This window comes from Erpetoichthys calabaricus, chromosome 6 (genome assembly GCF_900747795.2).
Source record: "Erpetoichthys calabaricus chromosome 6, fErpCal1.3, whole genome shotgun sequence".
Classification (NCBI taxonomy): Eukaryota; Metazoa; Chordata; class Cladistia; order Polypteriformes; family Polypteridae; genus Erpetoichthys; species Erpetoichthys calabaricus.
In genome coordinates, this window is record NC_041399.2 from 26,758,204 (window position 1) to 26,779,117 (window position 20,914).

General features: G+C 38.9%; 1 protein-coding gene across 1 annotated transcript in view; it reads right to left on the bottom strand.

The window, feature by feature from the left end:
* The window catches only part of ctnnd2a (catenin (cadherin-associated protein), delta 2a), a 1,670,075-nt gene that overhangs the window by 1,459,290 nt on the left and 189,871 nt on the right, over positions 1-20,914 (bottom strand). The gene's annotated exons all lie outside the window — the stretch shown is intronic.

Here is a 20,914-nt window from a genome sequence, read left to right on the forward strand (position 1 = left end):
AGATCGAAGCATGGAGTAGAACCCACATCGTCACAATGTGTTCTGTGGTTACTCTCTGTGTTAGCATATCATAATCTCTTGAGGTGAGTTTTCCGCATTCGACTTATACGACCGACATTATAAAATACCAGAAATTATATGATAAAATCCCAACTTATCCGCAGGAGAACTTATCCGCAAGTATATACAGTATTTTGTTTTGAAATATTACCATAGTGCAATTTTCAGGGAAGGAGTTTCTAGGGGTCATATCTCTAAAACTCGTGTCGAGTGATGTGATTAGCATATTTAAGCTGTCACAGTCAAACCTTTGTCCAAGCTTGCAGATACTTTCTGAAAGTGTTTGGATTTCTGTACTAGTTTCTTTAAAAGAGTTTTAAATGACTTTTCACTTTATTTTCAAGTGCGTCACATCCTTACGGCCAAAGCTGCTGCAAGCAGAGAATGAGCCGCTGTGGGACCTTTCCTGGTTGCTAAGAAATGCCCACCAGTTACAAGCTGATAATTTATGATGCAGTGGTGTCTGCTGCATTCAACAAGTGGATCAATACCTGTGGCAAGTTTAGTACTTAATAATCCTGGTTTGAACCTCACTGTTTTGCATAAAGTCATTTTTCATTTTAGTGTTTTAGGACTGGTTATTGAAAAGGATGTTCTTGTTGAATGACTTTTTTCGATCACGGTTAAGCTCTCTGGTTAGGAAATACTAGATTTGTACTCTGAAATGTTCATCTTTTGCTTTGTAATTTATTTCTCAGTCCTGAAGTAAACACACACCTCCCAGTCACCTTCATTGTGCCAGTGGAAAATTTGTGTCAGTTGGTTTTGGAACAGGAGATGGACGGCGGGTGTCTGCAGAATGGGTATTTTGACCATTTTTGTGTTTTTTCTTCGACACACGCCTAACAACCTGACATTGACTCTTGATTTACATTTTTGTTTTGATGAAAGACAGGCTTGTTTTTCTGGTTTTGACTTTGCCCTTTTATGAGGAATGTTTCAACTTCTGATCTGTCATTTGCTGCCCTTTTGGTCTGCCAGTTTTCATCTCTTGGCAGATCACTCAATTTCTGTTTATTTATGCATTTACTTCTTGATAACCATTACATAAAATAGTTACTTTATGATAGAAATACATGCATACAAAATGCAGTTGCACCACTCTTATCTGACTTCTCCTTAGTAATTCAAAACTACTTCAGGTAGTAAATGCTAACAAGATTACAGAATAAAAAGAGAAAACCCTGACAGCATCTATGACCATAAAGAGGTCAGGGCTTTAGCTCTTTTTCGTAGTTCTGTAATAACCAAATATGAGTAATTTTGTAAAGCAGTAAACACAGGGCTGTGAGAAAAATGGCAGAGTCCATTAATTAAAATTGCAGTCTCCTACAAACAAAGCACTGTGGTGGTTGATGGAGTTTGAGAATGCTACACCAGAATCTACAAAAATGCAATACATGAATTGTTATACTCATTTATATTTTGTTCAGACAACTGTCATGTTTTAAGCTGAAAATTGATGTTTTGCAGCCTTTTCTTTTTTAGAGAAGCCATATTGTGTACTGTTGTCAGGGTCACATCTTGAACTTCAAGGGGTGTGGCCTCCAGGGTTGTGACCTTAGCTTTATCAGCACACTGCATAAAAAGTCACCTTTTGGCTCTGAGCCTTCTCCAATCTGTGGATAAAATCCTTATTTTCAATTTGACTTCTCGTGTAATGACTCTGCTTGTCTTTGCCTGGATTTTGACTTATTGTGTGTTTCTGAATTTTTCCTCTCTTCTGGTTTTTGGTCGCTTTGGTTTATTTTTATTTTCTTTTTCTTTTCTATTGCTCACATCTCCTGGTTTTCTCAAGAAATTAGTGATCTGTTTTCTTGCTGAAATAGGACAGCAACGTAACCCTCCACTTTGTTGTTTGGCCTCAATCTGTGCATTTTTTTTACTTCTTTGCGTACATATAAAGCTGTTAATATTCCCTTACAAATTAAATAAGGTTTCTGCAAACATTTTAGTGAGGATCGTGAACATTAGAAAAATCTAGACGAGAACAGGCCATTCAGCCCAACAAAGCGCCCCAAGTCCTGCCAAATTCATTCTTCTATAAAAACATCATGTTGAGCTTTGAAGGTCCCTAAAGTCCTATTGTCTACCACACTACCTGGTCACTTATTCCAACTGTCTATGGTTCGCTGTGAAGAAAAACTTCCTAATGTTTGTGCAAAATTTACCCTTAACAAATTTCCAACGGTGTCCCTGTGTTCTTGATGAACTCATTTTAATGTCACAGTCTTGATCCACTGGACTAATTCCCTTCATAATGTTAAACACTTCAGTCATGTCTCCTCTTAATCTTTTTTTGCTTAAACTGCAAAGGTTCAGTTTTTTTTATCTTTCCTCAAAACACATCCACTGCAGTCTTGGAATCAGTCTGCTCGCTCTTCTCAGGGTTTTTTCTATTGCTTCTATGTGTTTTCGGAGCCCAGAGACTAAAACTGCACACAGTACTCCAGAAGAGGCCACACCAGTGCATTAAAAACTTTGAGCATAACCTCCTTTGACTTGTAAGCTACATAGAAGATTAAAAGTGGATAGGTTTTTGTTTTATGAGCGTAATATATATATTTTTTTTCCGTCTGTCCATCACTTGGTTCTTTGATCAAAGTTCCATCAAAGTTAAAAACTAATCAAGGGACATGCTCAGACTACAGTATATAAAGCACTAGTGAGGCCACATCTGGAGTATTGTGTACAGTTTTGAGCACCACGCTGCAAGAAAGACATCACAGCACTTGAAGCGGTTCAGAAAAGAGCAACAAGGTGCATCCAAGGACTTAACGACTTGTCCTGTTGTGACAGACTCAGAGAATTAAACCTGTTTAGTCTGACCAGAGAAGATTGTGTGGGGACCCGATTCATGTCTTCAAAGGCACAGATTCAGCAGAATTCTTTCAACACAACGGCGAATAAAGTGCTCGAAGACACAAGTGGAAATTAAGGGGATGTGCATTTGAGAATGAAGCCAAGAAGCTCTTCTTTACATGAAGAGTTGTAGGAATCAGGAACAAACTACTGAGTCATGGAGTTGGAGCAGAAACACTAACAAACTTTAAGAACTATTAGGGCAGTTTAGCTATTAGCTAAACAAACCAGCTTGACAGACTGAATGTTGTCAAACTTCTTATGTTTTATTATGTTATGTTACATGAACAGGTCAGTTGAAGTTTTCTGACATCTTCTGTTTTCTTTTCCTTTCTTTAAGCATTTAGTTACATTTTCAGAAATATTTTCCTTCTTTTTCAATTGCATTGGATTCCCTGCCCGCATGTCGCACTGTCACAAATAGTCAGAGGAAATGACAGAAAAACAAAATGGTGTTGAAAATAACATTATTATCTTTTAAGCAAGGTCTCAAAATGAAAAACGGATGACAGAAACACATATTCTGGGTTAAAACACTCCAGAAAAAAAATGTATAGTACAATTTTAAAACCTTAGGAAAACCCACCAGAATTAAATATAAACTTGAATTACAACAATTGGTTGATTGTATTCCTATTATTTTATGAAAAATAAATAGTGACATTTTATAATAGAAGTTACAGAGGTAGATCTAATAGTTTGTTAACATGTAACAAAATGTATACAAACACATGAAGTCTGTTTTTAATAAGACTCACAAAACACTAATAATTTCTTGCAATAAGGTTACCTACAATCCATCTACAGTATTAGCCAGCTTCTCAAAGTCAAAGCGAACTTTATTGTCATCTCAACCATATACTGTACAAGTTTACAGATAGACGAAATTGTGAAGCTCAGGGATCACAGTGTAACAACATGAAGTGCAAATAAAAATTAAAATTAAAACACAAACAAGACAAGACATTGTACAAAGACAAGACAAAGAAGTAGCAGCAATATTTTGCTATGAAAAGACATTACCAAAGCCCATATGACTTTATAATTATAATATAATATAATATAATATAATATAATAAATAATAATAATATAATCTTTATAATATTGGCTATTTATAGTGCAAGTATCAAATACACTATGTATGAAAGTCTTTAAAAAGAAAAAGCAATGAGTGACTGATACGCCATAGCTAGCTATTAAAGTTCTTATTTTGAAATGTTAAAAATTAAAAGTATTGACCCACTTGGAAGTTTGCACATTGTATTGTTATACAACATTGAGTCACAGTGGATTGTATTTAGCTTTATTGACATTAATCAACAGAAAGAGACTTTTTAATTGTCATATATACGAGAGGGACCCAAAAATTCCTGGAATCAAGCATTAGGTGTAGTTATTGAATATCCCATTAGGTATCATACCCTACTATCTGTTTTACCAGTCTGCTAAGTGGCATCATGCTGAGGTGCTTGAGTGTGTATTTCTTGTGTGTTTTATATAATCGTGCATGAGGCTTTAGAGACTTATCTTCGGAATTGATGGAATTGCTAATAAAGTTTGTTTCCTGTGGATAGACTGTTAATCAGCAACCTTACATTGAAGTCCTCAGACATCCACAAGAAAAAATGTCTGGAGAAGCGGTGCACCCAGAACTGAATTTTGCATTATGACAGCGCATCTGTCCACGCCACTTTGTTAATCAAAGAGTTTTTGACCAAAATAAATGTGTTTGTTGCTTCATACCCCCTATATTCTCCTCTGACATTTTCTTCCTGAAATTAAATTATTTGAGACTGAAGAGAAGATTTGCTACCATGGAAGAAATCCAGGAAGTTTTATAATAAAGTTGTTTTTTTTTTGTTTTTTTTTTAAACAATTCTGGGAATTTTTGCGTCCCCACTTATTTGTATATACTCAGTGAAGAATTCCAGCTGTTCTCTGACCCCCTTCCAGTGCTGTCAAAACAATGGTGAGTCTAGATTTAAGCATTGTTGTACGTATGAGTAAGGTATGAACATTCCAGAGAGTGATTTACAGGTCAACGCAGACCTAATTATTTAGATGTAGTACCACAGCTCACTTGTTTGCTGCTTATGTCACTGGCCAGTGTGGACGCCCATGAAACCCACCAGACAGACGTCCAAGACACACTTGCAAAAGCACCAAGAAGAATTCTTTAATATTTTTCTTCTTATACAGTGCACAAAGCACCACACTCGCCACAATTCTCCAATAACAATAATAATAATCAATAATCACAATCCTCCACTTCTCCCAGCAGCTCCGTCACTCTACCACTCAACTCCGGCTCTCCTTGCTGGGTTTCCCAAAGTCTTTTAAATAGTCCATGACCCGGAAGTGCTCCTTTTCCGGGTCAAACACCACATCATCCATTCGCAAGTAGCCCGGAAGTACTGCAGGCTTCCGTCCTCATGACTCCGAAGTACTTCTGGGTTGTTGTAACAATAGGAGTCCCCAGGTTCTTTGTGAGCTCCCCCTGGTGGCTCCCATGGCACCCAACAAGGCTGTGGAAACGGACTCCATGTCCCAGGATGCCCTGAGTGAATCTGGGGAACTGTTGCCATCCAGGGGAGCTACCACCTAGTGTCCCAGGGGATGCAGTGCCCTGAAAAGGCTGCCTTCCTCCATTCTTCTTTTCCAGGGATGTCCTGACCGGACTGAATCGCCAGCCGTCCCTCACACCAGGAAGAAGTAAACCTGTAACCAGAATCCTGAACTCAGCACCCAACTCTAGTTATGTCCCTACTGGTCTCCATCATTTAAAAGACCATGACCAGTGCATCTTGACACCAGTCTTTGACTAGAGAGTAAGAAAGGGGCATTGGTGCTGCCAGAGAAACTTTTTTCCACCTATAGTAACAGTTCTTTTATATCTGCTTCATGACAATAATTAAGGTTTATCTTGTGGTACCCCATCCCTTTAGGATGTTTGGCTTCCATTATTTTCACATCATTTAAGCTCTATATTCAACCATGGTATCTGACATCTGGTAGAATGTGTCTGAATCTCAAAAATATGCAAATGTCTTCTTGAATTTGCCCTCCAGTATGATTAGTTGGGCTACAAGTAACAATATGGCTGTTAACACATTCTGAAAAGGGAGACAATACGACTTGGCATAATTTTAAAGATGGACGGAGAGAATGGGGTGGGACTGAACAGAAACCTGGTTGTGCAATATAAGTATCTGGAATACAGAGACGGAGTAAACGTAATCACAGAAGAGCAAAGGGAATGCTGTGGTCTGTAATACACAAGAATGAGATGAAGTACATGGAAGAAGTTTGAGATACACCTGGATTATGGAGCATGGGGACTCAGAAATGAGAGGTGGGTACCATAGTAAGTAAATCTTTAATTAATTAGCAGTGAACAACTGGTGTGTAATGAGCTAGCATCTTGCATGGGCTGCTACCTATTGACGTGGGATGCCAGATTGCCTGGCAGGTTTAATATATATTTCTCAGCGGGAATTATTTTTCTCACAAAATACATTTACTCTTAACCAGGTTCCAGCTGTGCTCTGTATAGCTTGTTGCCATTGGATCTAAGCAATTTCTTCCATATAATTTATTTATTCTCTTCATAATTTTTAATATTTACCTCGCATCCTTCCCTAGTCTCTCTTAACTTAGACTTTAAACAAATAAAATCCAATCATATTTCTCCATGGTTCATATCCATCAGTTTTGAAAAAAAAGAAAAAATTTTGATAGTTCTTCTCAGTGCTGTTGTATCCTTCATCTGAGATGGAAGACATAACCGATTAACGTGTACCTCAAGCATATCATTTCTAGATTTCTACTCTTCACTACAAGGTAAAAAATAACTTCTCGTTTATCATTCTATTACACTTTGTTATCATTTTTCTTTGCTAGCTATGTCGTATAGTCCTATGGGGTTTATGTTTTATATAATTGAAAAAAAAAACTGTTCACTTTTAAAAACATTTTTGCCAAATCCGGTCAAATCCAAGGTATGCTGAGGTGATATGAAAGTTACTGTTGCCCCAGGTGATGTGTTACTCAATGGCAAATATGTTATAAGCAAGGCAATGCACTTCTCAATGCTACTTAGTGGAATTCAAGAATCACCCTGTGATTGCAACATAAACCCTTTGCTAAGTCCTCCCTTTCATAGTGTCCTCTGTGGCTCTATTGTTGGGTTTTTCTCTTTAATATTGTATTAATCTAATGTAATCCTGATAATACCCTGGTCTACTTGATATTCAGTTCTAGACATGCCCATATGATAAATAGCCTTACTGAGCACCTTAATGTTACCAGTATTTGGAGATCAGCAACATTACAGTAAATATCCATGGAACTGTAGAGATTCTTTACATTCCCTCATGAGGTCTGACTGTCACAGACTGAGCAAAGGCGAAGGCTAATTCTGTTATCTTGAAGAGGGTCTCCTCATGAGCATGAGCCACTGCGCATGACAGGCCCCCTCACGGGTAGAAACCCAGTTATTCACTTGAGCTGACGGGTTCTCTTCTCATTTGACTGGCTAAGATCATCACTCTCTGTGCTCTGGATAGTGTCTCAGAGTTACCTGCAGATCCAGGATGAACTTTTGGTGTTCTTGGAGACTTCTTTTAGTATTAAACAGTCAGCTCTTGGGCTGATTTAATTACACGGTTTTCCTTACATTGGAATGATTGATTTCACATAATTTGACAAATCTTTTTCCAGGCTCATAGGCCTCTAAAACCTTCTTTCTGAGGACCTTAGAGAGCTTGGTACGATGATACCACACACCTGACCCCAGATATCTATGGTTTAAAAAAGACAGGGTCCACCTTCATACTCCCTAAGGAGGATCTAATCATTGCCACCAAAGTGTCGTACTACGGTGTTGTACCGTGTTACCCATTATGGATGTAGTGAAAAGTTAAGCAAAATGACACCTTTTATTGGCTAACTAAAAAAATGACAATATACAAGCTTTCAAGGCAACTTGTCCTCACAGGTGGCGCAGTGGTAGTGCTGCTGCTTTGCAGTAAGGAGACTGTGGAAGATTGTGGGTTCGCTTCCCGGTTCCTCCCTGTGTGGATAGTGCTTTGAGTACTGAGAAAAGCGCTATATAAATGTAATGAATTATTATTATTAAATGTATGGGTGGACTTTTTTTAAGTGGCAAATCTGCATTTTTGTCAATTTAGGTTATGAACATGAATACACAGTGTTAATTTTATGTAACATTTCCATCCATCCATCCATTTTCCAACCCGCTGAATCCGAAAACAGGGTCACGGGGGTCTGCTGGAGCCAATCCCAGCCAACACAGGGCACAAGGCAGGAACCAATCCTGGGCAGGGTGCCAACCCACCGCAGGACACACACAAACACACCCACACACCAAGCACACACTAGGGCCAATTTAGAATCGCCAATCCACCTAACATGCATGTCTTTGGACTGTGGGAGGAAACCGGAGCGCCCGGAGGAAACCCACGCAGACACGGGGAGAACATGCAAACTCCACGCAGGGAGGACCCGGGAAGCGAACCCGGGTCCCCAGGTCTCCCAACTGCGAGGCTGCAGCGCTACCCACTGCACCACCGTACCGCCCTTATGTAACATTTGTTCAAGTATATCAGTTTTATCTGTAGGTACTATTTGCATGAAGATCTGATTGCCTGTTGAAAAAGTTAACATTTTTACTGGGGTGTATCTACCTTTTAACAATATTGTATATAGTGTTTTCCATGTATATTGTCATGAACAAGTGTTTAGGGAGCAACTTAAGGACCCGACGAGCAGCACAAAATTGCAAGTCAGGGGACGACGGCAGTGTACTAACCACTCTCTCTTTGTTTCGACAGGAAAGATGAGAAAATGCCACCATGAATACGGCCTGAAACACCTAGCCAGCAGGCCGAGCCACTTCCGGGTTCCTTCATTCCCTCTGGTCTCCCAATGATGACGTCACTACATCCCATGTTCCTCAGTGCCTCCTTTCCCAGCATTCCCCTTCCATTCCGTCCCGACTCCATAAAATGTCCGTGTGCCAATGTATCTTTGTCTGTATCTGAGCTTTCATGTCTGACCGTTATTTGAAATATCAATCTTTTCAGTATACAGGGATGGATTCCCCAACTCTTAAACTTTGTTTATTGTGCTTTCTTTACAATATCTACTTACCTATTTTATAGTGCCTTTCATATCAATCTATCTGTTCTACAGTTCATTTCATATCTATCTTTTATATAGTGCCTTTCATACAATCTATCTATTCTACAGTTCATTTCATATCTATTATATAGTGCCTGTCAGATCTATTATATAATTCCTTTAATATCTATCTATTATATAGTGCCTTTCATATCTATCTGTCTGTAAAGAAGAATCAACGTGAATTTCTTGCTCACTTGAAGATGACACTTTGCTGCCTCTTCACAAACATTTGTTCATCCTCCTTATTGCACTGTCTGTATATTTGTTATTATGATTTTTTACACAGTAAATAATGACAGGTTTATTACAATGTCTATACTAATTGACTTAATATAAGTGCATAAGCCATAAACAAAGTGCTTAATCTGAGATCAGGTGAAGGGTCTAACCTGATGTAACAGTGACACTGGTCTGCATAAGGCATACATCATTAAATTTCAGAGCAGCAAACACATTAACAGTTAGTTGTGACCTGATCTTTGAAATGCAGCACAGCACAGCACAGCACAGCACAGCATGAGTTGTTTTCTAACCCCAATCCACATCATAGCTACAAACTAAAGCAAATTCTGCACTACTTGAACAAAAAAGGATTTATTCCAAAATTAGTTGATCCAATTAAAAATGCAACTGCTGAGTTAAATGGCCATTAGAGAAAACATTTTAAATTATGGCAACTACTTAAGTTAAAATGTCATCTTTACCAAGCAAGGTGGTGGTAGTGCTGGTGAATTACAGGGAAACCAATTATTTCGTCTTCTTCTTTAACCTTTTAAAGACTTCTTGACATTTACAGGTATTATTTTTCACTCAAAGTGCTATTTCTGCATTGTGTTAAAGTATACTTAATTGTCTTTGCCTATTTCTGATTGTTCTATATGAATATATGCATGCTATAAATTCAGAAACACATGACTGGAATATAAATTTTACACCGAGGAGGCACGGAGGTCACTGGGCGCTAATTACTTGGTTGTATTATTGAGTCTATTGGTAGTACAGTTCACAGCAAAATTCTAGACTTGAAGTAACCTAACAAATCAAGAGAAGCTTCAAAATCAAAGAGAAATTCTAATCTGATTAGGAAGACATAAACAAACTAAAAAAATTAAAAAAAAATATTCCTATTCATGAAACCAAAGATTAAATCAAAGCCAGTCATCACAAATAATGTCCAATGTATGAGTGCTGCCATGTCACACATAAGGGAATACTCAGCTATATTGTCGTAGTGGACCACAGCAGGTGCCAGGTATGATGTGTAAATAGTGCAGGTCAGACCCCGTGAGTGTAGGTGTAGGTGTGTGAGAGGAATGCTGTGAGGCCGTGGAATGCTTAATAGGGAATTGGCTGAGTGCTCATTTATATACACAAGCGCAACCGGTACATCCATCCCTCATTAGTGCTCCATGGATCGTTTAGTGCGCCTGCACTCACAAAGTTATAAAATGGTCTGAGCAGGTCAGAGGAGGGGGAAAGAAAAAGAGAGTGGAACTGAGGTGGGTCAGTACCAGAGAATACCCCATGGTAGAGTGGAGACAAAGGCATTTCATGAGTGCATCTCTCATGTTGAGCTTAGAAGCAGCAACAATATGAACATTTATTCATATAGCACGTTTTCATACAAATGATGTAGCTCAGAGTGCTTTACAAGATAAAGAAAGAAAAGTTTATAAAATAATGTAAAATATATGTAAAAATAACATTAGGCAATACTAAGTAACAAAGAATAAAGTAAGGTTCGATGGCCAGGAGGACAGAAAAAACAAAACAAAAACTCCAGAGGGCTGAAAAAGAAAGCAAAATCTGCAGGGGTTCTGAGGCCACAAGACCACCCAGCCTTCACTGAGAATTCTACCTAACATAAATGATCTCAGTCAGTCCTCATGGTTTTCAGGCTTCACATGGAAGAATTAGACGATGTTGGTCATGTGGATCCTCCGGGTGCTCCGGTTTCCTCCCACAGTCCAAAGACATGCAGGTTAGGTGGATTGGCGATTCTAAATTGGCCCTAGTGTGTGCTTGGTGTGTGGGTGTGTTTGTGTGTGTCCTGCGGTGGGTTGGCACCCTGCCCAGGATTGGTTCCTGCCTTGTGCCCTGTATTGGCCGGGATTGGCTCCAGCAGACCCCCGTGATCCTGTGTTCGGATTCAGCGGGTTGGAAAATGGATGGATGGATGGATGGTCATGTGGACATCTGGCCTTCAATACATTAATGTAGGGACAGCGTGTTGCTTTGATCGGGTTGTGGCGGCGCAGATCATCACCACAGAAAAAGAACAGTGGAGAAAGTAGGGGTGAGTACGGATTGGAGAGCCTTGATAAAAATGACAATTAAATACATATACAGAATATCAGGGTTACACTAAAATGAAGCTATAAGAAAGCCATGTTAAAATAATTCGTTTTTAGCAGTTTTTTAAAGTGCTCCACTGGCAAATTTCTATCAGTCAGTTATTCCAGATTTTAGGTGCATTATAGCAGAAGGCTGCCTCACCACTTCTTCCAAGTTTAGCTCTTGGAATTATAAGCAGACGCTCATTTGAAGATCTAAGGTTACGATCTGAAGTGTAAGGTGACAGGAATTTTGAAATATACTGTAGGATGGAGTGAGACTATTTAAGGCTTTGTAAACCACAAGCAGTATTTTAAAGTCAAAAAGTGCTCCAACGGTGTGTGGCTGCCAACAAAGGTGGAAGGACAAGGGAGTTGGACTTAGAGCATCCCAGCAGATACCTACAGAGGTGGCTGGGATGGGAGTCGCTGGTGTCTCAGCCCTAATGAGCATGCTTGACGGGTGAGCAGGATGAGACGAGAGACAAAAATAGAGAATCACTGGTGATGAGATGAAAGAATGGAAATATGGACTCTACTGTTATTCCTGTTTTATCTATGTATTGGATTTACTTTATTAAATTGTAAATTCCTCACCATTATACTGTTTTTATTGAAGAAGGCTTATTGCACAACATTTGGTTTGAACACTGCCCTTGTTTTAATAAAAGCTCTTTTTGCACCTTTAACTGTTGTTATGTCTTTACATGCGCTAGTCCATCCTCGGTTATGACTATTGATGTCCTGGGAGACAGAAGAGGCTCATTGCTGGGGACACCCAGGGAATCACAACAGCATTGTTGAGAACACATATCCGAGTTTGTGACTACCTATTTTGGTCAGTCATACCACCTGAACTTCAGAACAGGAAATCTACCTGAAGATAAACATGTTTGGCCAGGCCAGTACTTGGATGGGAGGCCATCTTGGATTGCTGCTGGAAGAGCTGCTGCTGCTGCTGCTGGGAAAAAACTTGGGTTTCTGTTGGAAGAGGTTTTAGCGAGTTCAACTAGGGAAGATTACTTTGTAGTCTATGTTTGGATCCAAATGCCCCAGTGAAGTGACGAGGACAATGTGCTGTAAAAATGGTGTCATCCTTCATAGGAGACATAAAACCGGGACCCTGACCCTCTGTGGTCTTATTGACTTACTGTCAATAACTATTAGTCAATTACAATTGACTAACTGTCTCTCTCACCCCTTCACTACCTAATAGCTAATGTGTGGTGAGAGTATTGCTGTAAGAATGGCTCCCTTCACATCATTTGAAGTGACTTCCCTGCTGTCTGTGTTAAGCGATTTAATTAGATTAGAAAAGTGCTATTTAAATGTAATTCACTAATCAGTTAAAACACATTTTTGAAATATTACTGTTTTGTACTTATTTAATTTTTACAATCTCGTTTTATTTTCATGGGTGGCACCTTATTGTATTGTTACAGCATTGGCGCTGTCATACTGTTAACAGATATGCCTCAGGTTACTGATTTTGTGGGTGTGACATGAAATATGTTGGGGTTAGTTATGGCATCATGCCCATCCTATTTAACACGGACAAGCAGATAACATTTTTAGTAGTTAAAGGGTGAGACAGATAGCTAGTCAATAAGTGATGGCGGGGTGATTAATGGGCCAGAATGATCAGGCAGTGGTAGGCAATTTATCCAGGACATCGAGAAAACCCAACTCTTCTCTCAAAGGATGAGAATCTTTTATGATCACAGAGAGTCAGTGTCCCTGACCCTCAGAGACCTTCCTCTCCAATTCCTCTTTTCTGGTCTACACAAGACAATGCCATCAGCAAAAAGCCTGCACCAGGGGTATTGGTCTTTTTTCCCATGAGTCAACACATCCATAACTCGGTCAAAGGGGTAAAGACTTAAAGAAGATCCCAGGTATAGACTTATTCTGTCTGTCACTACTACTAATACCACCATTACCACTACATTTCATTTACTTAGATCCCATGGTCATGAGACTACTTTCTAATTATGAATACCCTGTGGATATGCCTCTGTTCAGGAACAAATGAAGAAGATATGGCTTAATGAAGATGTCAGCTTAATGGTCATCTGGGATGGACAATGAAGTAATTATAAAGACAGTATGTCTATGAACCTGAGCGATCTCCCTGGGATATTTTCGTAAAATCTTAATAAAGAGGAAACAAGAAAGACCATTTGCTTTAGAAAATAAAATGCCCGATCTCTCTCTCATATCTCGTTATCAAAAAACATGTAGAGATATTTCTGAAGAGCTTTATTTCATAAGGATAAGTATTATCATTGTTGCCATGTATAATAATTGCCTTCATATTTACACTGGCACTAAATAGTATGATGAACTGAAGATGTTCATCACCTTCACTTGTCATAACATCTCTAGATCAGTGTGCTCGTTCTAAATTGTTGCATTTGCTTTATATACTGTTATGTACTGAAATACGGTCATATCAGAACACCATAACTATGTTTAATTCAGTTGATGGGGCTCCTTCACTGTCGCTGGTGCTGCTCAGTCTGGCTTTGCAGTGAGTTTGCCCGTTATCTTGACATGCTGCTTCTTTTTGGATGATCAGTCTCATTTTCTATGCAAACAGTAACGCAGTTATAATGGCTGCTATGGTTCTCTGCCAATTCCTTCCTCTCACTGGGGGTTTCTTTTCTCTGACTGAACACAAGTTTGATTTCGTATTCTTGGAAGCAGCCTTTTTGCATGGTAAACTTTTTTCCCCCCAATAAGAATGACGATGCTGATGCAATATGTACATTCTTTGTTTCGTTCCCGTGTCTCTTTTCACAACTTCCATATCAGATGAATGAATGCATTTCTTTATATTTATGATGTCTGTCAATTAAAGAGGATAATAAAAGTTCATATTATAAAATTTGCATTCGGTGTCTTGGCTGACACTTGCATATTGATTTCCCTGAATACTTAGTACATTACCAGGAACTGATTCTGCCATCATAGCAGCCATTCATAAAAGCCATTAATATAAACACAATTTATATTATATAGTCATGTCTATAGTTTTTTGGTTTTTTTTGTAAAAGACGCCTGTGTCTTCTTATGCATTCTAGTTTGAATGGTGAGCTGCATTTTGCATTTTTAAAGTCACAATTGGAGGTTTTTGAAAATAAGGTTTTATTTTAATTTTTCATGAATTGCCTGTGAAGGAGTTTAAGTATCTCAGAGTCTTGCAAATGATGAACTGGTTATTTGTGGTGAAAAATAATAATAATATTTATATAGCGCCTTTCCCATGACATTCCTTGTCTCATCAAGGATGCTGGCATGGAGGGGCGCTGTGGCAGATATTACACTGGGACTGGTGTCCCCGCAGTAATAGATGAAAACAATTTACTTGAGTGGGAGACCATAATCGAAGAACATACCAACCGGGAGGTCAGAAGAACTGAGGGACAGTGGAAGACTGCAGCCTCTCATGCTAATGTCAATCACTAGTTACACTGAGTGGTAGCATCCCTTTATGGCAAGACCCTGTCTGGACACCTGCAGGGCAGCATGTGGTTCCATAGGACTGCCCTGTTGGGTTCCATGTGTGCTGCCAGGAGGAGCGGTCAAAAGGTGAATTCCCTGTTCCAGGGTGGTTCTACCTGGCCTGACAATGGGTCTGGTATCAGAAGTACTCCTGAGTCGTGTTTAAAATGGAGTTGGGAAGAAGAGAACAAAACTTGCCTGGAAGGAGCACAGGAGAGAAAAGGAATTGGGGTCTGTGACACCGCCTAGTGGCCACACGTTTTATTAGCTGCATCTAATTGGTTTATCCCTAATATTGTTCCATATTATTTAATCCTTCCATAATAATGAACACCAGAAAACTCATTTTAGGGCTCTACAAGAGCTTGCTGCTTAAAGGTAAAATTAAAGACATAAATTCTTCCTATAGAATTTGAAAAACTACATCCATTAGCAGGCAGTTGTGACCTCCATTACTCCATGGCAATATTCCCATGAAGTCCACATCAAGACTATCTCATGGATCAGTAACCTCAATTATTGAACAGGATCCCAAGAGAACGTTGGTCATCTGCCCTAGCATGCTGACAAATAGGACGTATGTATAAATAACCTAAAAACCTTTGCATAGCAAAGAAAAAATAAGTAGCTTGAAACTGAAGGTATTAATATTTCTAGTTTTGGGGTGAAACTATTGATAAGTCTGAAAGGACTATGTGGCTCTGATGAGCACCAACAGAACAGCAGCTCCTCAGCTGCAAGAAACCATCAACATTACTATCATATATAGTGTATGCACAACCGGATAGATAGATAGATAGATAGATAGATAGATAGATAGATAGATAGATAGATAGATAGATAGATAGATAGATAGATAGATAGATAGATAGATAGATAGATAGATAGATCAATTTGAGATTTTACCTACTTGTTAATTAGTAGGAAGTTTTTCAAAATTTGAATGGATCACTGCACAATATTAACATATCGTATCTGTTTTGCTTCCTTTCAGGTTAAAGTGCCATATATACTGAAGCACTGCCATCCTTGCACATTTTTATTCTAAAATAACCTTTTTGACATTCTCAGCAGGAAATACTGTACGTTCAAAGACCTTGTATGCTAGGATAATTTTTTCTGATGATTTTATCACTGAGAATTACTGAATTGTCTGTTTTGCAAACTTTTATGCACATACGCACATATTTTCAGAACTACAGTTTATTACTTTATTCAAATACAAATTAAATCAATACAGGAAAAACAGAGAACAAAAGCACTCAGCAGAACACTTACAGTCCACTGAACTTCATTATCCTTAGTAACGGGCCATGGGACATTTTGGGACTTACACTGAACAGCCACAACATAAAGCCACTGACAAGTGTAGTGAATAATATTGATTATCTCGTTATAAATTGAGGATTTATTAGGCAGCATATGAACAGTCACTTCTTGAAGGTGATGTGTTGGAAGCAGGAAAAATGGGCAAGCGTAAGGTTCTGAGCATCTTTGGCAAAGGCCAAATTGTGATGGCGTGGCGAATGGGTCAGTGCTTCTCCAAAAGGGCGAGTCTTGTGGTTGTTCGCAGTATGCACTGGTTATCACCTACCAAAAGTGGTCCAAGGAAGGAAAACTGGCTACTGTAGCACAAATTACTGCTCATCAAGAGAGAAAGGTCTCGGAATACACAGTGCACTGCATTTGCTGCATAGTCACAGGCTGCTTAGCAGGCCCATTCCACCAATGAAAGATGCCTATAATGGGCACATGAGCATCCGAACTGAACCCTGGAGCAATGGAAGAAGGAGGCACAGTCTGTAGAATCACATTTTCTTTCAGATTATGTGGATGGCTGGATACATGCCCGTCATTTACCTGGGGAAGAGGTGGCAGCAGGATGGACTATGGGAAGAAAGCAACCTGGTGGAAGCATTATGTGCTGCTCTGGGCAATATTCGGCTGGGATATCTTGAATGAGCATTTGCTCATTCTCCCTGGGTCTGTGTGAGGTGTCTCTATACTACAGTATCAAGCCTAAAGAATTGTACCTTTACATTATCTTGCTTAGCAAATACTTTAATCCAAAGCAACTTACAAAAGAGGTCATCAGTTTGAGGAACTGTTTGGGAACAAGTATAAGGGACAAGGTAACAAAATTGATCATCTCAAATGAATAGTTCAGAACAAAATGCAAGCTGTTTACAATTCCTAGGCTAGAAATACCTAACAGCTAATATGAGTTTACCAAACAAGACAGGCTTCAAATGCCCTGTTAAACACATTGGAGGGAGTCAGAATTTCAAATGAAGTTGGACAGCTCATTCCAAAGCTAGGAGATACACAAGGAAAGTTGAGATTTAATGCCACGCAGAGGATGCATCACCACTCACAATTCATCAGCAGACCTGAGTAGGTGAGAAGGAGCACAGAACCTCCTCACAAGTGCCTCTCTATATATGGGTGCTGATCAATTCACTACTGTGTAGGCAAGCATCAAGGATTTGAACTTAATACATGCAGCTACAGGAGTGACACGTTTGCCTTGGCTGGTTGAGCACCAGATATTTACTACATTTTGAATCATCTGTAGTGGCTTGTGGAGCATGGTGGTACTCTTTCCAGCAGAGTTGCAGCAGTCCAGACGTGACAAGTTCAAAGCCTGGACAGGAGTTGTGCTGCATGCTCTGTCACATACAGTCTGATTCTGCAGATGTTGTGTGGAGTGAATCTACAAGACTGAGACTGTTGTGATATGGTCAGTGAAGGACACTTGTTCATCGGTCACCATCTCTAGGTTGTGTACAAACCAGTGATGACACCTGACTACTGATTGTAAGCATGTCATTAAAAAGAAAGTAAGAATTTTAAGTAAAAGCACTCAATTGTGTCTGACTCCCCATGACACTAACAGTATATGCAGTATATGTATGATGGATAGATGGTTGGATGAATGTTGTGTCTTGGTATTCAATTTCTAAAGGTATAAAGGTTCAGCTTCTTCAGGTTTTTATTACACACCAGGTCCTCCAATCCTATCTGCACTGCCTCTGCTTTAACACAGTGAAATCCATCCTCTCATATAGACATCTAAAATTATACAGACATGACATTTGTGCCATACTGGTGAACTTTGTTTTAGTATACCCCCTACACTTACAACTTTTAATGTCCCCATTGTCCTCTGTTTATCCACAATGATTTGAGCAGACATGTCTGTCCATCAACAGCAAGGAAAACTCATTAATAATCTTAGTATAAATGCTAGAGGTGTGGAGATGCCCAGCAGAAATTTTAGTCAAAACAGACATAAGAAAACTGAACCTGGCAAACTCTGGCAATAGCAAGCAATGATAAAATCAGAACAAACAGAAAGATTCACTATTTAGAGCATGATGAATCACTGATTAGTCAATCTATGAGTCAGACTGGAAACGGTTCAGACTGTAAGCTTTTACCCTCCATGGTGAAGTACTCCACCCAAAAATATTTTTTATGTTACTTACCCCATGTGGCTCATTTTGATGACTGAGAAAAGTTTCTAATCTTATGTTTTCAAGAGAATAAAGACAAGATAACATTTCTGATAACAACACTGTAATCATGTCCAAGTGACCTAAGGTGGCAGGACTTCAGAACAGTAAGAACTGGTATGCAGCCAAGCATTTAATCCTGGAAAATACTTCTCTTAGATGATTTGAATGATCTTCAGAAGTTTTACTATAAATATAATATCTTTTAAATAAACAATATATACTTGCTATGGAAGAACAAAACACCCAGTTCCATGCACTAGTCAGCCCCCATTGGCAAGACTGTAAAATGGTACTGAATTCACTCTTTTCTCTGACTTCTTCTTCCACTTCTACCTGCCAGTAACCATGCAAATCAGCTGGTTCATACAATGGAATGGGAGTCTTTTATTGCAGAGCTGTTTTTTAGAGTCCACACAACATCTCCACTCACAATTATTTTCTTACCTAATACCACTGACGAAGACCAAGAACTATAATTGTCCTCTATGAAGCCCTCAGATAGTATCTTCGTGACTTGCATGTCAATTTCCTGACATTTAAGAGGTGTTGTTCGGTAAGTTCTCTGTCACATAGGAGGATTATCACCAGTTCTAATATGGTGTTTAATCAATTTACATTGTGACTCGTATTCTTTGGAGTCAAGCCTAAAATGGCGCTGAACTCATGCAGCAAGCCAACTAATTGTTCCTTCTGCTCTGGAGGTGAGCAGGTGAGCCCAAAGCTGTAAGAGGTGGAGGTTAAGATGCACTCAACACATCACCCAAAGCTGAAATAACATCCTCCTCCATGGTCCCATAAAACTGACCCAATATGGAGCCTTTGTGTAAGATTATATCCTTTTCATTAAGGTTAAGGAGATGAACTGTCACAACCTCCTTATTTAATATAATTATTAATCAATAAGTATTAATATATATTTAATATAATTATCACAAGTGAAAAACCCAGTGACGTCTTGCAAGCTGGTACAATACTTTCACTTAGAGATGGCACAGTTACAGTGAATATAATAATTATATTACAGCAGTCTGGCACACAACAGCGGTGCCGATAGATTCCTCATCTTCAGCTCACACTTACCTGTATCTATATTTGCATGACAATAAAGTCACACCCCAATAGAAAAGACTTAGTCGAGTCACGTACTACGTGCACTTCATGCAGCTGGGTGTCTGGGCCAATGTGCACTGTTAATTGTGCCAAAACTGTACAATACCTCGCCATTTACTGCATGAGCAAAAAGATGGTTTTTATGACAGGGGATGTTTCCTCAAGGCAGGTACATTCATTTCTAGGTTATTGCTCGAGTCAAACATGAGAGCCTGAGTCAATGAGAATATCAATAACCATCCCTTCAACAATTCCCTGAATAAATGCAGTTGGTAGCCTTATCATCCTGAGAAGGATTCTCGTATTCTGTTGCTAAATGTTCTATATGTGGTTCAGAGTCAGTAGGCTGGGCCTGAGCAATATGCACTGGTATCTGAGCCACAAATGGGAGCTCGTTTCTCGTGTCAAAAAGTATCAGCAGCATAACCCATATGTCAAGTCATCCGGTCAAATGCTCAAAAATGTGCAAAACACATGCATTAGTTGCTAAAATACTGTTAAATATTTTTGGAAAATGAAAGTAGTCTACAAATAGGAAGTCTGTTCACACAGGGCTGTGCTTTTGAATTGAAGGCAGAACAGGGCACCTGATCGGTGAACAAGAGGGGAAGATATGTCAAAATATCACTTTGGGTGGAATATATCAATAAATAATATGGTGCCTCTTAGATTCTGTGGTACATGTGTCAGTTCATAATGTAAGTAATGGCAGTGTGACACCTAGAATAGTAATGTGACTATAAAATTTAAAAACATAAGTTCCATCTATTTCTTCCTCCCCTTTTCCCATTTGATTCAGGTCGTCTTATTACTGCTCTCCATGCCTCTGTGTGTTGCTCAGTGCTGATCTATCTCTCAGCAATCTTCTTTCATGCAACCTATTCCTGTCTTCCTTGGTTTTCCACTATTATTATTTACTAATGGATGGAGATGAAACTTCAAAATTAAATGCCCATACAATCTTAAAAACACATAATCCATTCATTTACAATCAGATACAAGTGCTCATGACTAAATGCCAGATTTCTTCAGTTTTGTGTATCCATGCATTCACCCATTAAAAATATCCACTTACAGGTTTAAAGAAATGGGAGTCTTTTCAGTTTAATTACATATTACTGCACCTATTGTTAATGTGTTAATTATAAAATATGCATATAAACTAGTCTATGCCACAGAGCATAGGGTTCTTTAGCACTGAATCCACATTTAGTTGCTCATTTTTCCATTTTTCTTTATTGAGCAAAGTCTTAGTTTTGTTCAAAAGAGTATTTGTCACTAGGATTCACAAGAAAAAAAATACGTTATTTGGAATGGGCCTT